General features: G+C 34.7%; 1 pseudogene; it reads left to right on the top strand.

Annotated features, from left to right (window-relative positions):
* The first annotated feature begins 237 nt into the window (after positions 1-237).
* Positions 238-7,762, top strand: LOC100786468 (beta-glucuronosyltransferase GlcAT14C-like; annotated as a pseudogene).
* The last annotated feature ends 509 nt before the right edge of the window (positions 7,763-8,271 follow it).

The following is an 8,271-nucleotide window of genomic DNA, read 5'->3' as shown; positions in this document are numbered from 1 at the left end:
CGCGTTCATTCATTCGGGAGAGCATTTTTTATAGAGGGAACGGGACATCCAAAGCTTATTTCGCCACTAGGAATGGCGACATCTACTGAAAAGGTGTTTCGCCACTAGGAATGACGACATCTACTGAAAAGGTGTTTCGCCACTTCCAATGGCGACACCTTGAAAAGCTGCACTGCTCCCTCTGCTCATCAGCTACGTTCTGCACCTACCAGCCTGCATGCGTGCCACGTCCAACCCTGTTTCGCCAATGCTATTGGCTAAACCCTTACGTCACGTGTTTCGCCAATGCCAATGACAAAACATCCTCCACATCAGCTGCTATCTCGCCAATGCCAATAGCGACTCACTTGTATCGCTAACATGCATGGCGGAATGCATGAAAAAAGAGACCCCCTCCCTAAATACTTTCAAAAGAGACCCTAAATACTTTGTAAAACTAACTGTTAGGTCAATTTGCCAGTAGGTCTCCATCCCAACCAATTTGAAGGCCAAACCTTAGAGTCGATAAAAAAAAATAATAATAAGAAGAAACGCAACTAACAACAAGTAACACTTGGTCTAGGACATAAAAAAAAAACATGAAACGAAACCATAATTCCCACTTCCACCATTGGCCACGCAAGTTGGCGATGGTGATCCCCATCGTCACAATAAGCATCCTTTTCCTCTCCCTACTCCTTCCCCTCACCAAACCCTCACCTTCATCATTATCATCATCATCTTCTTCTTCTTCTGCAACATGGTCTTCTCTGAATTCAACAGAAGAACTAGAAGCAAGTCTTCCGAAATTGGCATACATATTATCGGGGAGCAAAGGGGAGGGGGCGCAGCTGAAGAGGGTTCTTCAAGCAGTGTACCATACAAGGAACTACTAGCTGCTCCATCTCAATCTAGAGGCTTCTAATGCGGAGAGGCTGGTGCTGGCCAAATACGTCAAGTCCCAAACTATGTTTACGACATTTGGGAACGTCTTGGTTGTGGGTAAGCCTGATTTGGTCACCTACAAGGGTCCCACCATTATTGCTTCTACTCTTCACGGGATTGCCCTTTTGCTCAAGAAGGCCCCTCATTGGGACTGGCTAATTAATCTCAATGCCTCTGATTATCCTCTCCTCTCTCATGACAGTTAGTTACTCTCTTCTTTTCTCTTTGCTTTTTTAAAATCCATGCTTTGAGTGCGCGATAATTGCATTTGCACCTCATAGACTATGTTTTGACAAAATTAGGCGCTAGAAGCTAGAAAGTTAGTTGGTACCTCAAAGTTTTTAAGCTAGCTTATGAAAATTATGTTTGGCAAACTAGCTGAAAAATTAATCGAAAGGTGAAAAACTAACTTATTAAATTATAAGCGTTAGGTAAAATTGATTGTTAAAGTACCTGAAAGGTGTAAAATGACTGAAAAATAATAAAATCATAATTTATTTAAAAATGACAAGTAGAAAATTTGATAAAAATATTAAGGATAAAAATGGAAGAAAATATAAAAAGTTAGAAATTAGGGTTTTAAAAGACATAATTAAGTAAGTTTTCAAAAATGCTAAAAGCTACTTAGAAATTATTGAAAAACTTGTTTATCGAACTAAGCTTTTCAGCTAATAAAAACAGCTAGAAACTAACCAAAATGTCTTGTCGAACATAGCCTAAATCATAAGTATTTGATGAAACTAGTTGTTAAAGTAGGTGAAAAATGTAAAATGATATAAATGACATATTTAAAAAGTGTAATTAAAAAGTTGAATAAATATTTTAAGGATAAAAAGAAAAAAATATAAAAAACTAGAATATAAAAGGTAACTTTTTTAAAAACATTACTTCACCTGACGTGTCAAAGTACGTTAAAAACTATTTAAAAAAACTTATTTACCAAATAGTTAAATAATTTTTTAAGTCAGTAAATAAAAGTTAAAAATTAACGACTTCCGGAAAATAATCATAGTATTAGTATGTTAAGGATTTCACCATGTACGAGACAGCTTACATAGCTTTGTGGTTTTCTTCTCAAGGCCGCTGGCACCTGCATGTTACCAAAAAAGAAAAAGGACATTCTAGTGATCAGGTTGTGCTGATGTATGTGGAAACTGGAAATATATACTTAACTAATATGACTTACATAACTAGTTGGATGGAATTTTATGCAATCTCTAATGACCTTGACCTTGTTTCTGGTTTAACAAATTACAAATGACTCTTATGTTGGCCTATGCACTATTGACTTAGAAGTAAGAAGCAATACCTGTTAATCTTAGATAAGGAGCCAACCTCAAGTTATGAGTAGTCAACTAGTCATAGCTTACTTGGAATATAAATTCTTGTAGTCTACTAATCTGTAGGTTTTTGCAGGTACTGAGGTTAAATCCCCAGATGAATATTAGCAACTTGTTTTATATAAGCTACTAGAACCAGAGAATATATGTATAGCTTTTCAACTAAATTAATAACTCTTGGAGCTAGAACTAGCTAAAATAGCATGCGTTTCCCTTTTGCCCGAGCCCTGAATTATGAGGATCCAAGAGATTGCTACAGCTAACTTGTATATGCTCAATTTTTAATATCTTTTCGATTTCAAAGTAGAAACGAACAAAATGGATAAACAGAAAGCTAACCTTATAAAGAAGTGAGTCTTCTATTCCCTCGTATTGTTTTGTTTGGTAGGAAACTGGATCCAAGTTAACCCAGCAATCTAGGATCCAACCCAGTGGCTACTAAGGGAGTTGGGTTTTGGAGGGAAAAGGAAAAGGAAAGGAAAGACAAATTTTTAATTTCTAATAAATATTCTGTATTTTAATAGTTTTTTAAAAATGATAGACAGGCATAATCTTAATGTCCTACTATATAGCACTTAACTGAATATTTTTTCCCCTTTTCCGTCAAAACCTCACTCTCAAACACATCCTAAGGCTCGGTCTTCGTCCCTACAAGGATATTCTTGAATGCCCAAGAAGAAGCTTTAGAAGAGAGAATTAGTTATAGGAGAGAGACAAAAACGTTGTGTATTGGCATTGAGCTTGGGGCCAAAGGATTTCTCCTTCGCTGGGAGGCTTGTGCCCTTAGTATTTTCTTCTGCATCTTCTTACATTTTCTCAACAACAATACAGTCCCTCTTCTACTATTTTTGTTTTGTGCATAATCTGTATTTAGATAGGATTTTTCACCTATCATAAACATCGATGTCTCAAAATTCTGTTTGTTAATATGCTTCTACAAAGTGGCGGGAAAAAGAATCTTTGGCGTTGGCTGCATGATAATCCTAAAGGAGACATTTATGGTTTATTATTTTCTGTTTATGATGGATCCGTTAGATAGTTAGTTAGGTTAGTTGGTTGAGGCTACAAAACAATGATGCTGACACGGACATGGACACTTTGACATGGTTAATGTCTAAAATATATGACACGGGAACACTGCATGCACACACAAATGGAGAAACCTTCTATGTTTGATATATTCATCTTTTAAACAAACCTTCTATGTTTTCATGTGTATTAGTTGTGTGAAGCCGATAATTTAAGTGTTCAAACCAACAAAAAGTAATAAAATGGGAGGGGAGGTGAAGAGAGAGATTATCTCACTTTGTGAGAGAACTTGGGCCTTTGGGCATTGGGAGGTGCAAACATGGAAGTTCTGCAAGCTAAGTATTTAGAGCCTTATGTTTTTTTAATAGGATACGAGGTTTCTAACAGGATATGGATAGGAAGGAAATGTTTTAAGTTCTCATTTGATCATTCTCGTCAAACTTGTTTTGTATCAAAATGAGTCCTCTTTGAGTGTTTTGGCTTCTATAAATAAATTCAAGTCTGTTGTTTCAACAACAACAACAACAATAACAACAACGCCTTATCCCACTAGGTGGGGTCGGCTACATGGATCAACTTCCGCCATAATGTTCTATCAAGTACCATACTTCTATCCAAATCATTAAGTTCGAGATCCTTTTTGATAACCTCTCTTATAGTCTTTTTGGGTCTTCCTCTGCCTCGAATTATTTGTCTTCTCTCCATCTGGTCTACTCTCCTCACTACAGAGTCTACCGGTCTTCTCTCTACATGCCCAAACCACCTAAGTCTATTTTCCACCATCTCCTCTACAATAGGCGCTACTCCAACCCTCTCTCTAATAGCTTCGTTTCTAATTTTATCCTGTCGAGTCTTACCACACATCCACCGCAACATCCTCATCTCCGCTACACCTACTTTATTCTCATGTTGGCTCTTGACCGCCCAACATTCTGTTCCGTACAAAATCGCCGATCTTACCGCAGTCCGATAAAACTTTCCCTTTAGCTTGATCGGTACCTTTGCATCACATAACACCCCCGATGCTTTTCTCCATTTCATCCATCCTGCTTGAATGCGATGATTCACATCCCCTTCAATTTCCCCATCATCCTGTATTACAGACCCAAGATATTTAAACCGTGTGACTTGAGGGATAATATGGTCTCCTATTTTCACCTCTGAGTTAGAAACCCTCCTTCTTTTGTTGAACTTACATTCCATATACTCCGATTTGCTTCTGCTTAGGCGAAAGCCATGTGTTTCTAGAGCTCGTCTCCAAGTTTCCAACTTCTCATTCAACTCCTCCCTCGACTCTCCAAGGAGGACTATGTCATCTGCAAAAAGCATGCATCTCGGCGCTATCTCTTGGATTTGTTCCGTGAGGACATCTAGAATTAAGGTAAAAAGGTAGGGGCTAAGGGTTGACCCTTGATGTAAACCAATTGTGATGGGAAAATCGTCTGACTCTCCACCCTGTGTCCTAACACTAGTCGATACCCTATCATACATATCTTGGATAGCTCGAATATATGCAACCCTAACCCCTTTCTTCTCTAGAGCTTTCCACAAAATCTCTCTAGGCACTCTATCATACGCTTTCTCCAAGTCAATAAAAATCAAGTGCAAGTCTTGTTGGGCCATGCGATATTGCACAAATATAAATTATGTTCATTTTGCTGACTTTTTTTCCATATAACTCTTTGCTTCAGATCTCTTGCACATCTTTTCATTCTTGCCCAGGGATCTAAATTGCATTGAGCATACAAGTAATACTGGTTGGAAAGAGTATGCATATTATCTTTTCATTGATATCAGGTCAGTTTGTTTAAATTTAAAATAAATAATTTTAAAATAAACGTTTTTTAGTGCTTATTATTTAATGAGCAGATAAAATTTGCTTCTCAAAATAAGCAGAAAATTGTTTTTTTAAGAAGAAACAATTTCGATAAACACTAAAAAAACAGAAAGTTATTTATTTTATTAAAATAAATGTTTTTATTAACAAATAAATTTAAATAAACTGGTCAATAGTCTTAGTTTGTAGCTAAACTATTTTGTTCATAATTTGTGTACTTGTAACTGTGGTGTCAGGCATCAAAGAGCCAGGCCTATCATTATAGATCCTGGCTTATATCATTCAAAGAAATTTGGTGTTTACTGGGCTAAAGAGAAGAGATCTGTTCCGTCTTCGTTCAAGTTATTCACAGGTATTAGTTATAAGATTTCTACAGCTTTGGCTTTCTTATTTTCTACTAGGTCCTAACATTTCCCTATTTTTTCTCTTTTCATTTTTCTTTTTAAATATATGCTGCTTAAGTTTCTCAAATGCACTTCCTATTCCGTCTTGTAAGTTTTTTTGTTTCATTGTCTTAAAAGTCAAAGTAATAAAACGACTTCTGCATGCATGAAAGGCTCTGCATATGCTGTTATTTCTTATTGACAATAGTTCAACAATATAATAGGCGATTTGGGAATTAATCTAATTAGACGAGTCACCGCATTTATTTATTTAAGGTTAAATTAGTATTTTTAGTCTTTTAATTTATTTTTTAGATTCAATTTAATTCTTTAATTTTTTTTATTTCAATTTAGTTTTTTAATTTTTTAAATCAATTCAATTTAATTCTTCAATCTAAATTTTAAAAAATCACACTTTGTGACGGTTCAAGATCATCAGGGTTTTAAATCGTCACAAAATACATATTTCTCACAAAAAGAATCTATTTAAAAAATTAAAGGAATAAATTGAAAAAAAAAACTAAAAAAATCAAATTAAGTCGATTTTAAAAATTAAAGGATCAAATTAAAAAAAATCTAAGAAAAAAAAAACTAATTTAACCTTTATTTAATGGTCTAACAAGCCAAAGTGATGTAAACGTTATTGGGTAAGTAGTTGGAATATTTGTAGGGTCTTTCTACAAAAACCACTGGAGTGCTCAGCCATTTCATTGACCAAATAAATGAAGTCTTTTTCGGTGTTCTAAAAAAAATAAATTGGCCCCAAGTAAATTTACTTGATAGCCAATATAGGCAGGCTAAGAGTTCAAACACACACAAGTTTCAAGTTTGCACAGCAACACCATCATTTGTATTGCATATACATTTTGATCCACAACACTGCTATCAAATTAAGACTTTCAAACGTCTCCATAGTTTTTTTTTTCAGAGGGTGCATATTCTTTAAATAAATAATTTTCTTTAGAAGATTGCAATTAATAGAGTTCTCTGTTTGGCCCATAGCTACATTTTTGGAAACATCCCAGGTCTTGTTATTGTTTTTAAAATTATGTTTGTTCCATAGAGCTTTTTGTATAGCATAGTAAACATGGTATCTACACCATAGTTAATGAGGAACAAAAAGTGCAATTTGGTGTTCAACAAGGATTTGACCAACAGACAACATATACATTTTTGGCCTTTTTGACACATCATTGTTGGCCGTTTTGCTCTGTAGTCATCACTTACATATAAATTTTTTAATGCTTCTTAGGTCCTCTCTTTATATAAACTTGTTAATAAACACTTATGGAGAAAAAAATAACAAGGTAAAATAAATTATGTTTCTTCCTTAAATTGAAATTAACTTAGAGAAAAAGAGTTATATAGTAATGATGTAAATAGTTTTATATTGTTACTCAATTAATTACAATTCAACATTTATGAAAAGTCTGTTGACTTTTAAGATAAATATTTTAAAAGTCTTATCAATACAACTTACAGAAGAAATTTAGTTTTTTTTTTTAGTTTTTTCAATAAGTATTTATTGAGAAATTTGTCTAAAGTCTAAACAGACATTACTTGTTTAACCTAACGGTATTTTGTGGCTTCCATCCAGGGTCTGCATGGGTTGTCCTGACAAAATCATTTCTTGAGTTTTGTGTTTGGGGTTGGGACAATCTTTCTCGAACTCTCCTTATGTATTACACAAATTTTGTTTCATCCCCTGAGGGTTACTTCCATACGGTCATTTGCAATCATAAGGACTATCAAAACACGGCCATTAATCATGATTTACGTTACATAAGGTGGGATAACCCGCCAAAGCAGCATCCGGTTTTCTTGAAATTGGAGCATTTTGATGACATGGTCCAAGGATGATCCAGTTGGAGCACCGTTTGCTCGAAAGTTTACCAAGGATGATCCAGTTCTCAACAAAATTGACAAGGAACTCTTGAGAAGATCTGATGGTCATTTTACACCTGGAGGTTGGTGTATTGGGAATCCTGTTTTGGAAAAAGACCCTTGTGCAGTATATGGAAATGCAATTGTAGTTAAACCTACGTTACAATCAAAGGAGCTAGAAAAACTATTAGTGAAACTATTAGATTCTGAAAATTTTAGGCCGAAACAGTGCCAATAGGTGTCAATGCAACGTGCAACGTCAAATATAGCATTTTGAATTTTTATGAAACATGTTTCTAGTATGTGAGCTTAAGTAGGTCTTGTCAATTCATGCTATGGATGGGATTTTTAATTTTCTTGAGTCAACCCCATTGTTTCACGAGAAACTTTGTTTTAATTAAAATTCAATGATTTAGTCCCGTGTAATTACCAAAGCAAGAGGGTTTAAGAAAAAAAATGACTTTAAAATGGGTAAGAATGTATGCTGGCCAATGTAACATCACTACACTAATTTGTTTAATTAGTTGTTTATTAAGTTGATGACGTGAGATTCTTTTTTACACTTGACTTGAATAAAATATTGTATTAAACTTTGTCAATCGTTTAAAACTTTACAAAAACATTTATAAAGAAAGACATACATCATCCATATATAAAATACATGATGCATCAAGATAGGGTGTTGCTAGGTGCACCCAGTATTATTGCTGGTACACCCAACATTCTTTGTAAATGCTAAAAATACCTTTGACTTCTTTCTCCCTTTAAAAGTTGTTTTTATTCTAAACATCCGTAGCAACCATTTTTTGCGCAGTCTTCTTCTCACATTTCTCTCGTTGGTGCTGCATTTTATTCGGTTTGTTGGGAAAGGTTA

This window comes from Glycine max, chromosome 3 (genome assembly GCF_000004515.6).
Source record: "Glycine max cultivar Williams 82 chromosome 3, Glycine_max_v4.0, whole genome shotgun sequence".
NCBI lineage: Eukaryota > Viridiplantae > Streptophyta > Magnoliopsida > Fabales > Fabaceae > Glycine > Glycine max.
Note: the sequence above shows the minus strand (reverse complement) of the source record. Positions and strands in the feature narration are given on the sequence as shown.